A 23173-nucleotide genomic window follows, 5' to 3' on the forward strand; every position below is an offset into this window, starting at 1 on the left:
CGTAACAGCATCTGGGACCAGCCAAACCTGGTAAAGACCTGCTATTTCTGAGAAATCAAATTCTGTGAATCATCACCAGCCTTGGCTGGAGTGTTGGAAGAAAGACAATTCAGGTTTCTAATGTTGTGATTATCTGCCCATTGAAAGGAATGTTTTAGTAACAGAAGAAAGTTTAAGATCAGGACAAAACTTGTGATGGCTTACCATTTAAAATACTTTATGCATAAGCTGGGGTCAAAGAAGATGAATTCTTTGGATTCTCTCTAATGTAGCTCTCATTTTTTAAGCATTATAAGTTTCGACGTTAGAAACTTCTTTTCCTCTCGTGACTTACTCATCATAGTGGTTCACTAACTGATGACAATGATCATGTATCATCTTTTGGACACTGAGTCACTCTGGAAATGTGGATTTCCTGGCTTCTTCTCAAGAGAACAATATACTGAAAAGACCAAATAGAGAAGATGGGAGAATAGTTCTTAACAGTCTGTTTCTTAAGATATCAGTAGGAGAGAAATTATGATTACGGATCTTAGGGTTGACCTCCCAAATAGCTTTGTCATTACAAAATATGAAGTCTGTCTCTGAAACTCCCCCTCTGGGGCAGTAATGACTTGCATTAGGAGTCTGAGATACATCTACCAATAGCCTGATAGCCTTAAAAAGCCCAGTGCACTCAACTGTTTGTATTAACAAGGAAGTGCAGACTGATTACACATGATCACCCATTAGGCTAAATATTCCTAAAAGCAAGCAAAAAACCCCAGGTGGTTGATGCTTTTCAATAAATAATGTAGAAAGATTGTGAACCACTGTGGTTTGGTAATGGTTCAACTATTTACTAAGTTTACTAAAAATAGATGTCATGACACCTTTTGGGCACACAATCCATTCTGGAAAATTTATATTTTTCTGATCCTTTTTCTCTTGAGTGCACTGGAAGGCATCCTATTCTGTGGCTTTTCTTGTCACAATAGATGAAAAAAGCTCTTACTCTTCATGTTTTTTTTACTCAGTCTATTGTCTAAAAATAAGTTTGCTACTTGTATCTTGATATAAAGCTTTCCTCAATTTTGTACTCACTTCACAAACGTGGGCCAAATACAGCAAATTCAAGATAAACAAAGCCAGAAGTGTACACATTCAGATTGAAAAGGAATCCTCTTTCTGCAAGGTATGGAGTCCTTTCCTCAAGCTGACAATTAGTTGAGTCAATGGACACATGGAATCATAGAATATTCTGAATTAGAAGGGACCCACAAGGAGTTGAGTCCAACTCCTGCCCCTTTCCAGCCCATCCCCAAGTCACACCATGTGCCTGACAGCATTGTCCAAACACTTCTTGAACTCTGTCAAGCTGCTGCTGTGACTACTTCCTTGGGGAGCCTGTTCCGGTGCCCAGCCACACTTTGAGTGAAAAACCTTTTCCTTTTATCTAACCTAAATCTCCCCTGACTCAGCTTCATGCTGTTCCCTCATGTCACTGGTCTGGTCAGGAGAAAGAAGAGATCAGTGTCTGCCCCTCCCCTTCCCCTCACAAGGAAGGTGAAGACTGTGATGAAGTCCCTTCTCAGTCTCCTTTTCTCCAGGATGGACAGACCAAGTGACCTCAGCTGTCCCCCATACAGCTTCCCCTTAGGATCTTTGTAGGTGAGATTCTGTCCTGACACTGGGCTGAAAAGAAGGTTCACTGTGGCTAGTCAACGGTTAATGAGAAAAAAATTCTTCACATATGAAGTAAAAAATATGATCTGATAGGAAAATTCCTTTATACACTACCGCTTGTGAACATATAATTAAACACTCATTCAGCTGTGGGCTTGATTTATTTCAGACCAACTCAGGAATATCCAATCAAGTTCTAGTCTTGCCTATTTAATTGATTGAGGAGAAAGTAACTTAATAATTGTAATTTAATAAGACTGAAAGCAAAAAATGTGTTCAAAGCATTATTTGTCTTTGGATATGGATTATAAAATATTCAAGATGACCCTCATTTCTTGCTGGATTCCAAGACCCAGGCTGCTTTTCATGCATGGCTTCTTTTTATTCCTTCCGTAGTAAATCTCAGTTTTTCAACAGAGGCTCAATGTATTGAGGCTTGAAGTCTCATATGTTGTGAGCACTCAAACTGCTTTATTGTCTATTTTTCCAAGATTACCATCACTTTCTCCCTTTTTCCACAAAAAAAAAATTGGCTGCTAATGTCGTGTCCCTTCACTATATCTGGGAATATTTTGCTATTATTCTTTCTTGGAATCTCCATATCCACTGCTTTCTATTTTAACATCTTGAGTAATTTTTTAATGAAATAATTAGCAAGAATAAAAGTCATTACCATTCTTCATTTCGTAAGATATTTGTAAATGTTAACTAAAATCCTTTGTGCAAGTATTTTATTATATGTGTATGTGAGGTTATGACCATTAAAGAAATTCTTCAGTCAAAAAAGCCTCAATGTAGAAACCATCTATCTGCTGGTGACACAAAACTTGCTGTGTTTTTTAAGTGAACATAGCGCAGTATCACTATGGCTTCATTGCAGAATGTTGCTGTATATTGCTCAGTTACAGATAATAAATATAAATATGATATCTAGAAAGAAGTAGCTGAAGGATATACCATATTTATTCTTGATCTTAGAGGAAGGTACAGAGTAATATATTGCCACTGTCTTTGCCTTTTGAAAGAGATTTGGTGCTGAGGCATTATTTTTACTTTGAAAACTTTCTTCTTAGAACAGATTTCATTGTTAAAAAGCCATGTTGGTAGAGGACAGCTTGTGCTGGCTGCTTTTCTATATCAGAACGGCTGAGTGTGCCTCATACGTCTTGGCAGAGAGGCTGCCTTGCACTACTACCAGAAAAGTTGTGGATGCCCCATCCCTGGAGGTGTTCAAGGCCAGTTTGGCTGGAGCTGTGAGCAACCTGGTCTGGAGGAAGACCAGTTCCAACCTATCCCCATGGCAGAGGGGCTGGAACTAGATGATCTTTAAGGTCCCTTCCAACCCAAGATGTTTTTGGGTTCTATGATAGGCTAGAACTCAATGAAAAATTAGCAGCAGAAGAATCTCTGGTGGGAGGTGGGGGGAAATGGAAAGGCATGACTAAGAAAATGCAACAATGTCATTCCAAGATGAAGTTAAAAAGCATTTTTAGGGAAAGATCCAAACCGGGGGGGGGTGCGGGGGGGCAATAAAATGTCTGGCATGATGGTAGCAAGGATTAGCATTGCCTAGCAGCTATTCATTTTAATATTACATAGGAATTACAGCTGTGTGCCAATCCATGTGCAGGAAGCAATTAGTGGATAAAAATAACATAAATCCAAAAAAGGTAGTTGAAATCCAAGTTCAGAAAAAATTCTTTGTCTAAGTAGCTAAATTGAATCAGCTATTAATAATGCAGTGATCTTCTGAGACATTCAGCCCATAGAAGTGATTTACTCTCAATATGCCCAGAAAGCAGCATTCTAAAAGGATAAGCAAAAGTTTCAGACTACAGAGGTTTCCTGCTGCTTATGTACTTATGGCTCCTTCACTGAAAAGAAAGCAGCAGGTACATGCTGGGATCTTACTTTTGACATGAGATTCAAGGCAAGACTGGATAGACATCACAACCTAAAAAGTAGAAAGTGTTATTCCAGTTTCAAATTGACTCATGTATAGGCACACAGTTTGTGGTACTTGGGAGTGGGGCTGTGGCTGAGCCTCATCCCCAGTGGGTACAGCTGTGAGGAGCAGGTGAGCAGCATTGACAGCAATGAACCATGGAGTGCTGAGGTTACTGACCAACCACCAAAGGGAACAGAGGGCACACAGTGCAATGTGTGAATAATGAGGGGGATAAAAGGCTGGGCTAAAGAACAAGAAGGGCAGATGCTTGATGCCTTTAAAAGAGATGTGATGTTACTCTGTATGGGCAGGTGCCTGAAGGCTTCTGATGTGGTTTGGTGTTACTATGTTAGGGTGAAATTGTATGGTGATGTTCTGTGTGTCATGGCCATCTCAGCTGCGGTGTGTGCTGCGGCATATGCTGTCATACCCATGTATGTAAATCTATTAGTTAATTGTATTTTCAGGTCTTAAGGAATCAATCTTTCTTTGTCAAAATGTATGTATGCAATAGTAGATATTGTTAGGTCCAACAAATCTCTGCTAAATAAAAATCTTGGCTGACAATATGTTTGCAAGTACAGCTGAGCCTGTGAGATAGTTGATGGCTGACATGAAGGCCAGTTCTGCTCCTCTTTCTGCCTCCCAGTCAAGCACCTTCCTTTCTGGATTCCAGTGCAGCTTCACAATGATGGGGTCCTGTTCAATGGTTAGTTTATTCAGGGACCTGAGCTGACAAAATTAGGGTACAGTTGTTTACTTTAGGGTTTGAAACTGGTTCATTGCAAGTGAGACAAATGCTAAGGCTATAGAATAAAGAGAATGTTGAGACCACTTGATTTCAGCCAGGGGTTAGTTTCCTTTAGCTGTAATATGAAACTGCCTTTTACTTTCTTATAAAAATATATGCACTTAGGTAGGTAGATACAGGTTATAAAGAAACAGCTGTGTCAGTAGAACTGGACATGAGATGGACATAGCTTCTCTGCCTTTATATTTATTGACATCTGTTATCACCTCCTTTTGCTATTTTCTTCCTCTTCTCCCCTAGGACTGGCACATTTACAAGTGGTATGGACAAAACCTTAGATCCATGTCCTAAGCCACTCCATCTCTGGACAGTCTGGGGAAAGAGGGAGCCCTGTGCCATTGACAGAAAGATGGCTACTGCAGAAAGGCAGATGCTTGAGGACTGTGACTTTAGCCATGGTTCTGTGCAGTGGGTTACTGTTCATTAGTGTCATGCCTCTATTTTGTTAACAAGAGGCCCAGAAACTGAGATCAAATACTGATGTCCTGACTGTCTGAATTACTGAACTGATAACTTGCTATCTGTCCCTGTTTTGGACCATACCATTTCACTTGCTATGTCAGAGTGTCCTTAAACATGTGGACACTTGCCTGCCTTGTTTTATTTAGCAATAAAGACATATCTTGTGTGATTAAGAGAAAAGTCTCCAGTGGAAAATGCTCTAATATCCCACAGCAGTAATTTAATCCCAGTCCTTTTAAGCTATGGTCACCTTTCATACTCCCTCTAATGAGGCAAGAACTTCAGTGTCCAGGAGCAGGGTGAAGGCTCCATTCCCCATGACTTGTGATTGATATGAGTAGGTCTTAGCTCTGCAGGAGTGAGGTCTCAGTTGCTGATCCATGAAGGGGCTGGGCTCTGGGCTGAAGACTTAAGTCACAGATAAGTAATTTATGTATGCAGAGAAAGAAAATGTTGCACAGCTACTAGTTAAGAAACCTGATCCTGGCATTCAAATTACATTTACTATCTCATCTGTGAATCTGGCTGAAGTTTTGGATCAGATCATGGAGTGTGTTTCCACACTTGTTTTCCTTACATCAAATCAGCTATTGAAAGAAAATGGAATTTTATCTGAGTTGTTGCATGATAAACTCTTGGGTCACATGTTGGCACCCTTGCATTCTAGGTACCTCTAGGATCAACCAGCAATCCTACTGCAGTTAAATTAATAATGAGGATGTGACCTCAGAAAAAACAAAATCATCTGGACTCTCTTGAGTATTTGGAAAAGTAATTCTCTGACATAAAGACCCCACTAAATAGTGAAAGTGCTTAAAACTTTTGAAAGAGTGTTAAAGTTAGTATATTGTTCCCCTTGTAAACCTCTTGGATAGAATTTCATGGAGAAGTTGACTTTGGTTTAATTGAAACACATCAGAAGGCAGTGTTCTGGTGTTGTTTAATTACAACAGAAGGAAAAACAGCAATAGCAAAAAGTACTTGAGCAGTAATTTCAGCAGGTACATCAGCACTATAAGAAATCTCATTCTTGCTTATCATTGTCAACAGGGGGGGCATTGTTCCTTCAGCTCTTTCCAGTGAATCACCAGATTATCACAAATCAGTCCCCAAGTGCTATTTCAATAGCACGAATTGGAAAAATGAGCAATTTGCTGATGTACTCTCTATCTGTTCATTTTAAAATCTGTTCATTTAAAAAGTCTTTTTCCAGTGGATAATATGGGAAATTAACTTTGTGTGTCCTCCTGTTGTTGCCATAGGCACATTATTTCTGGGGAGCAGTATCTTCCAGGCATACACACTGCAGAGCTTTCCACCAGTACACCTCAGCACAAAGACTGCAATGCCAGTTGTACTGATTCCTGTGCAATAGTGAATGGCAAACAAGAAACCTAAGATCAGTCTAGAAGCTTGAAATGCTTATTAAGTGTCCATGTAAAAACGATGTTCATTTGGAATGGAGAGTAAGTTGAGCTGAGACATATGCTAGGATGGGATTTCTACCCATTTTCTTTAAAGATGCCCAAGCATGTACCCCTGATGACACAGTTGAATGTTAAGCAATGAAGGCACGGTCCAGTTTGGTGAAGGTTTTAATTGCAACTATGCATAAAGACTGAAAATATTCTAAGTGTCTCTTGAGGTTCTTTTGAGAGCTGAAATTAAAATTCAAAGGGAGAAAGTGATCTTGTTTTCTAAGATCTTAAAGAAAAAGATATATTTTTGCATAAAGAAAGAATAAGCTTTCCTTGTAAAACTTATTGGGTGTACTTCACCCATACCCTTCTGCATAGCAATCCTCATGTCAGAGCTGTCTCAAACATATTTGAAAAAACAGTGTTATCAGTTGGAAAGCCAGTGTCTATCAGATGTCAAAGTGCTGGGTTCTACTGAATTGAAATGTTTGATTAGAAGCCCCTTTCTTCCTTTTTGAGATTAATAATTTTCAAGGAAAAAGAAAAGATAGCTAATGCCAATAATTCATCATTCATATGTTCCATCTCTTTTCTGATGTTGAAGCTGAAATCTCATTTTGCAGTCAAAATAGTGTCTTTTGAGTAGGACAAGGATAGTGAGCATGCTATAGATGTATTTCAGAGAGCAGCTGAAAAAGTCAATTCAAATAAAGTTCCCTTCCTTCCTCATTCTGGTACCCAAACATTTAATTGACTCAACTACAGCTATTGTAAAGTGTCAATCTAAAATGTTAAAATGAGATTATTGGAAATTCTTGTTTAAATCTCTTGACTACAAGCAGGCAAAAATAATCCAGGCTGTAATTTTATAGTAATTTTATAGTGTTGATATTTGATTATATTTAACTCAGATTCTTTACCCTGTGTAACTCGTGTGATCTTTGCACAAAAAGCAGTCATTTATATGTTCAGTAGTACCTCTGGGATGGAAGCAAATATTGCAAATCAGGGCAGTACGATCACAAGAGTTCACTGGCAAAAATACTGATGATATGAAATAGCAGTCATGTCTCCTGAAAGCAGAGAGAAAAGATTTCTGTTGACCATGATGACTGAATTTATTAAATGGCTTTTCAGTCTACTTACTTTATTGTGAAAGGTCCTAAATGAATGCAATTTACTAATGTAGTTGGTTTCAAATATATCTGACATATTTGTGTTCCTGGCTTGATGAAATGTAAGAATTTTTTTTCTCTTGTTGTCTATTTAAACCTTTATTTGGACTGCAATACTTATTAAACATGCAAATGCACCATACAAATGCTTAGAGGGTAATAGCAGAGCTATAACTATAAATTCAGAGGAAGAAAAACATAATGCCTTAGTTTGTCTCTTCCCTCACTTATTTTAAGGACTGATTATTTAACACACTAATTCAACCTTATTATCCATATTAAAACTTCGCATAAAATAGTATGCTCAGCATCTTAATATATTGAAACAACAAGGGATACAATCTTTTTGAAGTGGCTGGGGAGACATTTGCTTTATATTCTAAAATGAATTTTTATGAAACTCCTACATGTGAATGAGAAGTTGGGTTAACAGCTCTTTTAAATACTCTTGTGAAATAGCTTTTAAAACCAATGATTGCTTTGCAAAAACCTCTAGCAGCACAGCTTGCATTTTCATGCAACACTTTCCTGTCTTATGTTGCATAATCCATTGGGTTTTAAACTTTTTCTCCAAAAAATGTTTTGTGTGACTTGTGTATCAGACACCTATGACAATAGGATATATATTTCTCTGCAGCACAAGAAATTCAAAGACAAATTACTTTATTTTACAGTTATATTATTTGATGCAATACATTGATTAAAAGGATTTGCACCAGTGGGGAATGGAGTCCATCACCTATAGACAGAAGCTTGGACATTCAGTTCAAGTAAGGATTTACAGATTATGGTGTTTCTATTTTGCTAGCTACTTACTTGCTTTCTGCTCTGCCAAAAGCAGAATGGATGCTGAGCTTTTCTGTACAATTGGAGTAAGTGTCCTTGAAAATTCAGCATACCCACTCACCACTCTTCATTCAAATTAGACAAATCTGAAGCATATGGGGAGAAGAAAGAGTAACTTAACTTTTCTCTCTGTATTTTTTTTTACCCAGGCAAATTCTTCAGAAATCTCAGTAAGAAGTGCAGAGTAATAAAAACTCAGTGCGTGTGTGATGGGAGGTTATTTGCTTGCCTGTTCTTTTTTTCTTTTTTTTTTTTTCCTCCAGTACATATCCCTTCTGGAAATATCTTTGAAGAAACATGTCTTCAGAGCAATATCCCTGAATCTTCTCATAATCTCCATCCTGTTTGGTCATTCCTTTTGTTTCTATATAGCAGCCTGTGGTCCCATAACTGAGATGGAGTTTGTTCTCTTGTATGTTGACAGATGAGTTCCCATAGTGTCACACAGAAGTCGGAAAGTGACTGGGGTGCCATTATGGGAGAGATGGGTCAGAAGGTATTTGGCAGATAAATATCTGCCTAGAATGTAAGAACCAAGTGCCTCAGTATCTTATAAAAATAGAAATCAGCTTGATTTTTAAAGTAGTCACCTCAGGAGAAGATATTTGTAGAGTAACAGGCCGCTGTTCTGAACACTGTTTGAGCTCTCCCTCTTTCTGGGTAGCTAAGACAAGGTTTGGATTCTGCTTAAGCCCTACTTTGGATACAGCCTCAACTGTCTCAGCACAGGGTGCCTAGGACCTAGGGACTGTGCACACACCAATGACTGGAAAAATGAGGGACGGGCCAGGCTTTGACAGGTCCATTTTCCTCCTGGGTGCCCTATCTGAGGTACGACTGCATATGCAGAAGGCAAATTGGCTCTCCAGAATACTACTCCTCTGGCTGTAAAGTACATGTACGGAGTTAAAGGGATTTCTTGAGTTTCTTGGTATGTTTGCACTTGACTGATAGAAATAAAGGTATTCTAGCTGAATAAAGGAAGAATTTCTCATAGTTATATCCCTTTAAAGTGAACCACTATTGGCAAAGCTTTGATGAGAAAATACAAAATTGTCTTCAATATACATATATAAGTAAATTCTCACCAATTTAATACTGTTTGAATGGGAATTATATCCTTCTGTCTTTAGGAAGGCCTGGAAAATCAAATGGTACAATTAGAGTCACAGGATACATTCATTGTTTGGTTGCAATCAGGATAAGGCTCGGACACCATGGCAGATTTTAATTTGTAAAGTCTATGGGTTCCTTCTCAAAGATTCTAAGAAATGGAACTGTGAAATGTTGGCAGGCTTTAATTCACTATATATCTCCACAGGAAGGATTTTAGAGGTCTGCAAATTGAAAATGTTTGAAACCAAAGTGCATTAGGTCATTACATAAAAGGAGGGAGAGTAGGATGATAAAAATACATATTTCAAAGCTTTATTTAAAACTCTGGGCCTTTTACTGGAAACATAAAAGTATACAAGTTAAAACAGAGATCACTGTGTCTTCATAGTATTGGGAGAACTAGTGGTCCAGCCTGCCCTTGTAAAAGGAAAGAGAGAATGTGCAGAGAGAGCCAGAGGCTTGCCTGGCAGGTAAGGGAGGAAGGGGAAGGGAAAGGAATGCTGGACACTGGCTGACTAGTAGTTTCAGCCTATATACAAACAGCCTGGATATTGCTGAGATTTAGTTGTATTGTAGTCACTGTATAATTAATTCATTTAAGCCTGGAGAAATGTCTTTGTCATTTTAAATCTAGGTAAACCCCTTCATCCATTAGAGCACAATGCAGTATTTTGAGGTGTGTGTGCATTTTTTGAAGGCATGGGCACTTGACTGAATCTCCAGGTGGAGATTCTTTCACGCTGCAGTTCAGTATCAAAAGCAAACCCCTCTACCTGGCAGCAGGGCTGTCCTGGAAATGCCTTTCTGGCATAACTAAGGCAGCGTCTGCTGGGCACGGCATGGCTCAGACATCAGCAGTCCCTCTCCTGGCCAAGTGTGTGAACAACCATTCCTTGAGCTCTAGGAGACATTTCCTTTTTTTTTTTTTTTTTTTTTTTTTTTTTTCCCCTGAGACTTAATTGCTTTTTTGCTGCAGAAAGACATATATTCTAACTTCAAATTTTATGGACATCCTACTACATTTATCGCTGTATTTTCTTCTTAAAAATAGGGGAATTGTCTTTTTATGATTTTTACAAAATCATAAAATAACATTTTGCAAAAGCTTTTCTGTATTTCTGGTTTGTAATTCTGGATAAGGACCTGGAAGTGAGTTGATAGAAGTTGTAAGCCTCTCTGTTAAATGTATCTGATAATAACAGACCAAAGTAGGAGAAAACTCTTTGCTTTTTTTATTTATACTTACCTATTTATCTTTAAGTAATCAAGGTTAAAAACAGGGCTGTAGAATTCACTGGAGAAGACACTCCCTTGTGAAACAAGGAATAGAGGGGGTACTCCTGACCATTGAGACTGGCTTTGACAGATGATCACAGTCTACGAAACACAAATTTTTAATCCAGCTTTAATAAAGGAACACAACAGTATCCAATCCAGCTAGTAAAGAAGTTTTTCAGTGGACTAAACACTTCTGTCGCTCTTATACCTGTGTAAAACTGACCTCTCTCTACCAAAAAGCTTTTTTTTTTTCTATATTTTCTTGTTTCAATGACATACAATTCCATGTCCAGGTACCTCTGAATCTCTGGTTTCTACTTTTAGCCTTAGATATCAAAGTTCCTAATTGAATTAATGAGATAATTTTCTTCCCTTATTATGGTCTTCTATTAACTTTTCTCATTTCTCTGAGATTTATTATCTAATCTTTGCTTGCCAGTGGCTGGAATACATTTGCCATTTGCTCTTGAGAGTTCTGGGTACAGTAAGAAAGATATGCATTCTAATCACATTCATTCTTAAATGACTTTGATAACATTTTTCATTCATTTTTTACTTTCCATCCCTTTTAGGATGGAAATGAACAATGCATATCTGCTTAATCAAAATCAGGCCTAATCAATCACACTTTTTTAGTGTGCAGATATATATATATATATATATACACACACACATATGTCATGGCTCATTCTCTCTAATAGAGAAAAAATAAATTTGAGGTAGTAGCATATTGAATAAATTATGGTGATGCTGTAGGGCCTGTAATTTTTACTATACAGTAAAATGAAAATGAGATGTTATATTATTAAAAATATTTTTTAATAAATACTTTTTGACAGTTTTGTAAAAATACTTTCCCGTTCAGCAGAAAATATCCAAACTTGATCTTCATCCATGTGTAGATTTTTATAAGACACTTTGAGACATCTCACTTATTTCTGACTTCTGTCAGCATGTATCTTACTCTTCTGAGGTATTCACAATATATGTTTTTATAAAATATACAACAATGATGTCACTGGATTCATGTTGAGCCTTAAGGAGAAAATCCTAATTTTACAAAACAAAGGAAAGAACTGTAGAACTGTTGTTTTCTGTGTCTTTTTGGAAGAAATTTGTCTCAACCAGCTAATATATCTCAAAAAAAAAAAAGTAAGTTTGTGTTTAAAAGTTCTAGAGCAGGAATGGTAACATATTTTAATACTGTATCTTTTTCATAACCATGATGAGCTGATGTAGTGTGGTTGCCTGGAAGAGAGCAGGTTTCATGTGTAAGGAAGCAGTGTACACATTATTTGTTCAAAAATACAATTTTCTGCAAGACAGCTCCATCCGAAAACTGGATGGTGATAGTATTTAAATATCTGTGCAATAGATGCTACCAGTATTGCCAAACTAACACCCATCAGCAGTGTCTGTAGGCACTTATGATAAAGTGTGCTCCTCAGTTTTGTACCATATTTATTATAAAATTGTTGCTAGAATTGATTTTTTCTTCTACCACCAAGAAATAGTGCTGAAACATTCAAGAGGTACAGAAGTAAAATAACTCCTATAGTTTTCCCAGTCAACACTGTCTTTCAGGAGAAAATATAGTTGAAGATGATAAAAGAGGGCTTTCCAGTATTTTCAAAGTTTAGTCAAAGAATGAGAAATACATCACAAAACAACAAGCAGAAAAGTGATGCTCAAACAACTGGTTTGCTCCCTTTTTCTTACCAACAGTTGTGTTTTTCTCTCTCACAGTCTCCTGTTGCAGCTGTTCCACTTTGCAGAATCCCTCTATTTTTGTGGGTACATCTATTTGAGACCTGTGGTTACTCACCTCTTTTCTTCTTCAGCAGCAAAATCTCTTTTTTCTTTGATATTTCCTAAAGACACCTTGTCAGAGCTTCCTACCTCCTTTTGCCCCTCTTTCTTCAGCCTTCACTGTAGTAGGCACATGGAAACAACTCTTGACTTTCTTCTGTAATGCAAGTAATCCTGTCATTTCCATGGCCCTTTTGGACAGATATTCCAAATTTCAATTCCTTCTTCTGATACATACATTTAAAAGCTGATCATTATTATTCCTGACAGGACCACATATACATCATATACTTTATTTCTCCTGCAAAAATCTTCCTGGTGTGTCCTAGGACCACAATTGCTTTACAGTGCCACTTTACATCAGTGATTCAGAGGCACCTCTCTTCTCTGTTTCTGACTAATGAACACTGAATTTAGGAACAGTACAAAAGAAGCTACTTGCAGACCTGGGACACACTGTGCTGAAGATCCTGACACAGCTGGAGCATCCACCAGACACACCACCTAAGGGGTGCCCAGCATATCTGGACCTTTGCACATGATCCTTTGACAATCTCCCTGCATCTCTGCCCCTGTTCATAGTGCAGCAGTAGTGGTCACTGTCTCCTGAGTAGACTCTGAGGATCTTGAGGAATTTTTCCCTTCTGTGAACACAATGAAAGCTCTTCCTTTCTCTTTCTCAGTTATTTTTGTGCACAGATTTATTTCTGTTCCCCTCTCCTTTGATGTTTCATGCCTTCTGAAAAGAATATAGTCATTCACAAGGTCTTAACTATTCAAGGCCATAAACACTTCATTTTAAACAGTTACCCTTAAAATCTTTGAACTCCCCCCAGTCCAGCATTAATTTTCCTGGGTTACTCGCCTTGAGTTAATGAGTTCTCTGTGCTCATTGCCCACAGCTTTGATTTGTTTTAGAGGTTTCCTTAGTTTCTCAGAAAAAGATTTCTTCTTTCTGCATATGAGTAAAATGTAAAAATGGTCTTCAGTATTCTGCAAGATTATTAATTCAGGAAGATGAAAATCACATTGTCATTCTCTATGGGGAAACCTATTATGATATCACCATTAAGTACTGATTAAATATACATTGTCCTTGTATAAATATATTATGTTAATAGTCCTTCCATGATCTTATAATACTTCAGGATTATTCCAAAACCAATATATGTAGAAAATTCCATTTTTTAGTTGATAATGTATTAATTTTCCTCTACATCCTCAGTCCATCAGATCACAGGTACAGAAAAGACATTGTGGACCATATGCAAAATTTTAGTGTCTTAAATATGTTTCATAAATACTGTCTGAAAATCATTAAGTTTATAGGGGGACTCATCCTGATACCTGCAGATAAATCTGGGTTAACAGCACTAAAGCCATGGTGTTACCGACCACTGAGTGTTCACCCTGCCACCTCAAAGGTGCAAACATTATCAAGCAACTTTTGTTGCTCCTATTCCCAAATTCCACACTGTTAACAGAATCTGAGCTGTTTTGAAGCTTCTTCACATTTCTTTCCCAAAAAAATCGCAGTATACAGATGCTCTCACTCAAGCACAGGTATTTGAGTGGAATAATGTGCTAGTTCCTGTCATTCTTCTGTGAAACACATCCAAAGGATTTGCCTTCAAAGCAGGCTCTGAAGTGAAAACCCTTGGAAAGAATTATGGGTCCTGTGGAAGTAATGAGAATTGGTTGGGGTTTTAACACTACAGCTTGGGTTTGCCAGGTGACTGCAATGCAGAGATACATAAAAACTTGAGGAAACACAGCAACAATATGCAACTGGTGGCATGTGATTAATGTTTTACCAAGTTTTGAGAGAGTTGAAGTACAGAACATGTAAAATAATGAAAACTGCAAACAAGCACTCTTTGTTAAAATAATATGTCTGAACAGTATTCAGAATAAACTTAAATTTACTCTTTAATTTTCAGCCATATAAAACCATACTGTGTCATTTGAGAAGACTTGCATGTCTTTACAAGTACTGTTTATAATTTTTGAGACTTGTTATCAATGCAGCTGATGTACCAGTGAAGTACAAAATTCTTTAATGCCAAAATATTTTTTTCACTTTAAGGGATAGAACACCAAAGACTCATTTTACATTTACAATAATGTTCACAAAATTAAAATATTAGTAACAATTAACTTTGGAATAGTAATTTTCCCAGGGTTTTAATGATGTAACACAGGAGCAGCTTGAAGCCTGTGAGATTTTTCTTAAAATGAAACAGGCTGATAAAAAATGCAGAAAGCTGAGAAGAAAATCACCCTAAAAAAGAAAGACAATTGGGTAAATAAATTATATCTAAAAAAAAATCTTTACAATCTCTTTGAATAACTTGATCCATTTGATTTTTTTTAAATATTTTTTTAATTAATGATAAAATTAATTAGAGAAAACACTCTGTTTATACTGAATTAAAGATAGATGTGCTGCTATGCAGAAAGAAAAAAAATAGTATTTTCCATTTCTTGAATGTAGTCATGAGGGATTCAATCCAGTCCCTCATGAGTAAAATCCAGAGAAGAAAGACTTTTCTCTGCAATCCAAACTACCCCAATGAAAGTCTGTGAATGCTACAAGACTGCCAAATTGGGCTGCAGGTACATCTCTGTGAATGCTACAAGACTGCCAAATTGGGCTGAAGGTACATCTCTGTGAATGCTATAAGACTGCCAAATTGGGCTGCAGGTACACCTCTAATATAAACAGTGCACAAAGACTGTCTTGCATGTTTCCTTCAGTTTCTTGAATGTAAGCTCTTGGTTTGTGGTAGACTTATCTCTTTTTTTTAGCTGCAGATTTTAATGTAGGCTTTAGGTTTGGAGCAATAGAAAGATCCTTATACAAAGAGAATCCCCTGCTAGTCCTTTACAATTTCAAGAACTAAATAGGATTCCATTCAGCTACAATTTTTTCCTTGAAGAGAAACTGAGAATTGTAACAGCCACATATACTTTTTTTATAGTGGAAATCATCCTGTTGGGCAAATACATAATTTAAAAAAATTACAATCAAGGATATGACAATATGAGGTTCCTGGTGAACTGTTGCCTGTGGTAAACGGGAAGCAAAAGAGAGGAGTGGGAATTCTGTGAGGACTGTAAAGCTAGAAGTTTAAGCTGTGTGACTCAGTAAATTAGATTAAAAAATGACTTTTTTCTTCAATCTCTTGCATCCCAGATCACTGTCCCTCTGCCTCTGGTGTTTGTGACAACAGATTGAGGTGCTGAGAGAGAGTCAGTGCTGGGGAGCATCTTGTCCCAGCTAACAAGCATGTTTGTGACATATGGCCATCCTCGTGCCTGCTTTTCAGTATAGTGGCAATTTGTGGTTAGCTAAAAGCTTCCTCCATCAAATGTGACCCTGCACTCACCTGGTAGGGTGGGGAAGGAGCTGTCCCTGTGCACCCACAGCATCCCTTAGGGCTTCCCAGGAAAAAGGGACTTGCAATGCACTAAAGCAAGCCTCTAAAACCAGGTGGCACAGTGAGGAAATTGTGCAGAGAGAAAAGGGAAACCCAAACAGGGAAGAGGGGCCTGATGCCATGTTCCCAAAATGTGGCAGGCAATTTGTCCACCCATGCCAGGGACTGGCCAGGCCAAGGTGATAACCTGTCCAGTTCTTAGAGAGACAACAGAGACCATCAGAATGAGCACAGAGCACAAAGGCTCACCACAGAATCAATTAAAAAGGACACAAGCTCTCTTCTCAAATAATCTTGGTGATATTTAATGAAGTCTTACCCCAGACACCCCTTTTTGTGTGGAAACTTGAATAGCACCATGCAGAGCTTTTGGGTAACACAGTTCTTACATGTAGACAGAATCATATTATTTTTATTGCAGATCCTGTCTTGTGTCCAGCAGTTGCTACCCAGACTCTCACAAATAAAATACTGTGTTGACATAAACTATCTGCCATATGCAACTATTTTTACATTCTCACAACATCCAGGAGATATGAGGGCAGCTGTTTTTCCTTGAAAATCCCTTGGCACTTACCAGCAGCTTTGACTCAGCTTTGTGAAAATGAATATTTAAATGCAGCCCAGTTTTCTCCCCCTTTGGAGCATGGATGGCTACTGCAGACTCACATATGAAAGAGAAAGCATGTTTTGGATTCCCCTAGTGAGTCATCACCCTTTCACTGGTGATTCACTGTTTGAAAGGAGAGGAAGGTAAATCAGGACTGTTTATATGAGCTGTCATCCATTTATCTGGTTATTTATTTATTTCTTTTAGCCTGGAGTATTCTCAAAGCAATGGAACGCAGCTGGACTGACAGTGGCTGAAGCTTTTTCTCAGGCTCTGGGCTATACTTGGCATCTGCATGTTTGGAAGTGAGGAGAGATGAGATGGACAACCTTCATCCACACTAAGATCTGTTGTGCTTAAGCAAGGAAGAGTGAAGGAAGGGTTCATACTGCCAGCTTAGGTGCATGCTAGGAGAAATCATTGGGTAATTCTACCTCCTCCACCAGGGCAGGCTGAGGAACCCATCTAACCACCTCCTCAGGTCCTGGGGTGGTTCTCCTCTGCCCAGCTTTGAAGCTTTCTTGCAGCAAGGGGCAGTTTATGAAACAGCAATACTTAGAGTAGGCACTGAAATCCAGCAGTTTGTTTATGCAGTTGTCTATATTATGATTTAATTGTTATCCTGCATAATATGTCATCTGCAGTGTGCTGAAAAATTAAATTCTTCTTTTAAATGCATAAAAATACTGTAATGGCAGTCAATTAACCCAGATATATATAGCTCCATGCTTCTGCAAAATGTGAGCAGACTGTTATAAACTACAGCTACACCCCTAAGCAATTATATGGTTTATGTTGTTTTTTTTTCCTAAAAAACATGGGACATAGCATAACACTTCTCCTCTTAGACTCCATCGATGCAGAAGCTGCATTTGTGTTAATGCAAGTATGGAGTGATGTGATTTTTGTTGTTGTTGTTGTTCTTGCTGAAGCTAGGCAAGACATTTCATGTTAGAACTGTCTTTGGATTATTTGTTGTTACTGATAGAAGAACACCTTTGTGTGTGTTTTAGCTAACATTAGTAAAAGACAGGAGGAAACTCTTTGAAGTCTTGGGAGGCAGAATCATTTTTAAAATGCAAACTTTTTGCCACCCAAGATAATGTAGTCTTGGATCAGGAACAAAAGCATTCCTGACTAGGAACAGACTGCTAACTGAATTCTGGCCATTTTTTTGAGGAGAACTGAAATAAGGCCAAAGGATGAATTTTTCTAATAAGGAATTTAGAAAGACATCCATTATTTTAAATTTATAATTTAAAGGCACTCTTGGTAGGAATAAATGCCCCATGGTTATTTTCTGCTCAAAATCTGGCACTGCCAGAACTGCCAACTTCAGCAATTTTCAGGCAATCTGAAGGTCTGTATTGTGCTTCTTGTTCTAGAGTGACTTGTGCTTATTCACAAAAGACAGTATTTTTGAACCAGTTTGTCTGAAAAGTTCATCCCTCCTCAATCCCTTTGTTTGTCATATTATACTCCATTTAGCTTTCTGCTTATTTTAACTGATCTTTCATGTTAATAGATCCCCACAAGCAGAATTTAAGTAATTAAATAGATATTTTAAACATAGAAATATCACTGCTTAATCGTGTCATCTGCCTACAGCCTGCATTATGGTGCTGGAAAGAGATGTTCAGAAGCACATTCTCTAGGAAGTTGTCTGAGGCCCTGAGGCTTAGGCAGATCCTGTGGTCATTGATAAATTCATGTGCATCAAACATTATTTAGGATGGCCAGTATCAGCTATTGACAGGGGGAGATGAGGCCTTTGCAGAAACAAAGATAACCACTGACGAATGATTCCTCATATTACCAGGCTGCACAGTCAGCACATGGCAATTTTTAGGCCACACAAAGTGGCAGAAGTCTAGTGTCTTTCCTTTCTTTCTATTCCTGGAAAAAGAGTTGATTATAACTGGCCATAAATTTGTAAAATTTTCTCTGAATATCAATTTCATTGTAGCAATACAAAAGGATTTGGTTTTGAGCTTTAAAATATATTCAAACAAAGGGGAACTCAAAATAGTTCTATATTGTAACACTGATTTTTTGAAATTAAGTATATTTCTCTCTTTCTAATAAAAGTTCTACTTGCCCCAAACTGGACACCTGAGACATGAAACACCATAGAAGTGTGTTGCTTTACCTTAAAAACATCTTCAGAGTCCAAGAAATACTCAACGGAAAGATAAACTGTATTTATACAAAAAACACAAAAATAATTATATTTATAGAACAATTTAACATGTATTTTCATTTCCAGCATCCTACCTTGTCTACTCAAGCAAAGGTCTCATTTTGCTGTAAGCTATACAACAGAAAACAGGGATTTGCAGATGAAGAAAAGCATTGCTTTTATAAAAACAGATCTCCCTCTCAACTCAGACCCAGAGTGATTAGCCAGTTCTATTTACTGGAGCTTTCCTGTCCCAGCTGGTAAATGTGTTACATTGCCCTCTGTCGCTTGTCCTGCATTTCTCCCACCAAGGAAGATCTACTCTAAAGGGATGAGGAAAGTTTCATTACTCCTGATAGACAGCAAAGACTCTCTGCTCACTCCTTCTGTAGATATCTTTTTTTTGGAGAAAGCTAAAAATCCTCATCTGGTATTTAAGGTCCAAATCTGGGAGAAGTATAATCCTGGGAAAGAAGAAACATTCATCAATATTTAAGGTGGGAAAGCTCATTTCTTTTTCCTGTTCTGCTGTACTTCTCAGGGCACATTGGAAAGCAACTTAAAGCCGATTACACACAGCTGAAATAAAGCTGGCACTGGCCCTTTGCTTCTGCTCTTGCTCTTCAGTCAGGAAGACTATGATAGTCAGAGCTTTTGGACAAGCACAGAAACCCTTCCCAATCTGAAAGTGACACAGTCAAATTGAAAAGTTGCTCAGACACTTACAATGATGGGTACTGCACAAAGTTGCAAGAATTTTTTGTGTTTCCTTGTTATACTAGCATCTAGTGATGGATGGTGCATCTCAAAATAATTTCAACTCTTAGAAATTTGTGCTGCAATTTTGCATAAGGAGGAGGAGTTTTGGACACCTGAACCTTCTTACAGAAATCTGATTTCCATTATGGTTTTAAGGGGCTCCTGAAAAAAGCCAGCTTCTTCCTTCTTTTTTCTTAGACTAGGAATCATGTATCTCTATGATGAGCCAGTCTAGGGTCAAAAACGAATTCCCCCCTCAACATTTTATTTCATCATTATTTACAGAAATAAGATAGCATACATGTTTAAAATTACATAGAAATTATGTCTTGGATATATATCTCAACACTTGAGCTTATATTTAACTATTTAATTAATGGAAATAGAAATTTTAAAAGGATGAAACAGTCTATGAGAAAATTAATATCATATTGAAATATGTTTTATGTCTTTTTAGAGATAGGAATATTTATAAAAAGCAGAATTTATACTAAAAATATCCACTTATCACATACAAAAATTTCTGATATATCACTTCGATTTTCACACATATGCATCACTTCATTTAACTCCAGTGATTATTGTTTATATCCTTACAGCTCAGAGTGCTGCTGGCCTAGATATAAGGGTGGGGATTATTCTCAAGCAGTACAAAGTAAATGCTGATTACCTCAATCTGCCAATTGTTTTTCCGGAAATGTTATACTGAAGAATGTACCCCAGATCAGAATTATGCATTAAGTTCTGTTTTGCATTACTTGATTATGTCCATGACAGAAAATGATTACTGGGACCTCCCTAGTGGCTACAAATCGGAGGTATTGTTTTTGAGTAATTTATTTTGTCTGAAGGATGGTGTAACTGTGTCATATAGATGATTCTTTTAAGCACAATTTTAAAGGAAGCATTCAATCTAGTGTTTTTCAGTCTGGATAATGACTTGAGGCCTTGGCTTAACCTCTCCTGTGTTTCTATTACCTCTAAACTCTAAGAAATGGTTATGAAATGTCACATACCTACCCTGCTATTCAATTTGTGCTCACAGAGGAAGTCATTCCAGTCTCACAAAAGAATTCTGAAACATCGTTTATCAGCCTGTGCAGAGTTTTGAGATCCTTGGCAAGGGGGATAATAGGATTGTAAGGTCCTTTGTTTGTTTTTAAGATTTTTTTAAATATCAAAATAGGGATTGAATTCTATTTATATATTGCAGCAAATATAGCACAAAAGAAATAAAGCCTTTTAAGTAAAATATGTTATTTATACTTAGAAAGTAACAATTTGGAGACCTGCTGCATTTCTGTGGACTATTTCAAGTCCTATTCAAACCAAGGGCATGACTCCCCACTTTCCAGGGTGCTTGCATCAGGACTCAGGGGAGTCTCACAAACCCTGGTGAGGTGTTGGATGCCGCATATCACTTAGAGTTAATTGAAATCCAATAATAAATGACAGCATTCAATACCATACCAGAAATAATAATGCAGAAGGGAAGAAAGGTTCCCTGCTGACTGTGCACCTGAGGGGGCTCAAACACACTTTTTCTAATCACCTAGAGCTAACACATTTGAGCTATGCTTCTATGCTTGCATGTAACCCAACAAAACAATAACAGCCCAGCAATACCACAGTTTTCTTCCCAAATACTTTCTAGTTCACCAGCAGCACAGGTTGTAAGTATGTGAGCCTACCAGAAAACCCCTTCTCTCTGTTAGTAATTATATTGCCTCTGATTTTTCTTGTTGCCACATAGTTTGTCCCTGTACTCAGCTTTTCTGTGATTTGGAATGCCTCACAGGCCTGTCCAACTTGTTTAAAATGGGTATGAGGGTTTATTTAAAAATTTTAATCTGAAGCATGACTTCAACGCATGAAGCTATGGCAAATCTCAAAGAGCACCATGGGTAATTGTGATTAGAGCCTATAAACTAGCACATTTTCCTTAGGAAAGTCTATGAGCACAAGCTCAGCATAAATACATACCTGCCCTGTGTGGCCTTTGAGGAGTGACAATGTGCTATCACAGCAACAAGGAGCCACTGTGACTGCTCTTCTTAATGAATCTGTTTTTTAAAATTTTTTGTTGCAACTTACATATGAAAATTAGATTATAGCTTCAGTATTATTATTACTGGAAGTATGTTTTGAAAAAGAATGGCATGAAAACCTGAGGAAAAAAAATCATTCTGCTTGGATTACATAATGTGTTTCATATAAGAATAAATCCTGAAGACTTTACTTTCAGTGATTCTTTTTCTCCCTCAATTTTGATATCTGTGAAGTCACTTTTTCTTAGGACAAGTAGCTAAAACTAGTTTTCTTTACTATGAGGGTTGATTCTGCATCTAGTATCAGTTGTTAATTCCTAATATCTGGGACTTAGAGGCAGATCCAAAGAAGACTTTGGATCCACCATGGATACCTAACTGACAGTGAACAGAACACATTTTCACATCTGTACAGGGAGAGATGAGGGCCTTGTGTCTTAGACACAGCCAGGGTTAGATGGTTGCTGAAAGAGTGTTTTTCAGATTTCAGCTTTTGCTCCCGTGTCCTAATCTTTGTAATTTTCCATAGTTTGGGCTGTCATTTTACAGGTTATTCTAAAGCAAAGATATTCAGCTTATTCCCTCTCTCTTCTCAGTCTTATTCCAATTTACAAAATATCTCTAAGTTGGAAGGAGCAAATTGTCTTGATTGCCCAAGTTTATTTCTTCCTTCTTCTGTTTCTCATCCTCTACTGTGGAGTCATTAAACCATGAAAGGAGAAGGAAACAAGGACACCACCAATTGCAAACTGCAACAATTAGGAAGCAGGAACACCCCAATTCAATAGGTAGCCTAAGAATTTTTTTCTTATTTCTTTCCTACGTCTCTTTCTCTCCTATTTCCCTCCCCTCCCTCCTTGCCCCCCCCTCCCCCCGACCCCTTCCATGTCTGTGCATCCTATTGTACATGTTCATGTTGGGACTGGTATTGATTCAGGACCAAACTTCATCAGAATAATTTCAGTTAAACACAAAAAGCGGGCCAGTGACATTAAGAGGGGATAATTGAGATGGTGCTTTGGGCAGTTAGATTGAAAGGAATGGAGATAGATAAGGATTGGTTTAAAATGCAAAAAGAGGGCTGAAATATTATTGCCAGCGTTATTTAATTATTTCCGAGTTAACAATGCAAAATGAGGGTACACTAAATATAAACCCTTATCTTTAATTATTAAGCCTGTCCTGTTCTACTTGTACTGGAAAACCTGAAATCAATGGGAACGAATCCCAGCAGCGATCCAGTTAGTACCAGAGAAAGATTGCATATACGAAAGGAGGGCAGCGTACTTTAAAAGACAATACAACAGAAAGTAATGCAATTTGAGGCGGAAAAAAGGAAAAAAATACAAGCGAGGTTTGTTTCCTTGTCTGCCTTCATCCTGAGCTCACATTAAATGATAGACTTTTCTTCTCTCTGCATTCCAATTAGACTGTGCCAGTGGGCAAGCGGGGAAGGGAATGTTAATGAGGCAGCCGGCAGCGGGCTGGGAGCCGGGGCTGGCGGCTCCCCGCTCCCGCCGCAGTCCGGGGCAGCGCGGCGCGGCTGCCGCGGCTGTGCCCCGCCGAACGCGCGCTTGACCGGAGGCGACTGAGAGGCTGAGGAGGGAGG

Source organism: Molothrus aeneus, chromosome 4, assembly GCF_037042795.1.
Source record: "Molothrus aeneus isolate 106 chromosome 4, BPBGC_Maene_1.0, whole genome shotgun sequence".
NCBI lineage: Eukaryota > Metazoa > Chordata > Aves > Passeriformes > Icteridae > Molothrus > Molothrus aeneus.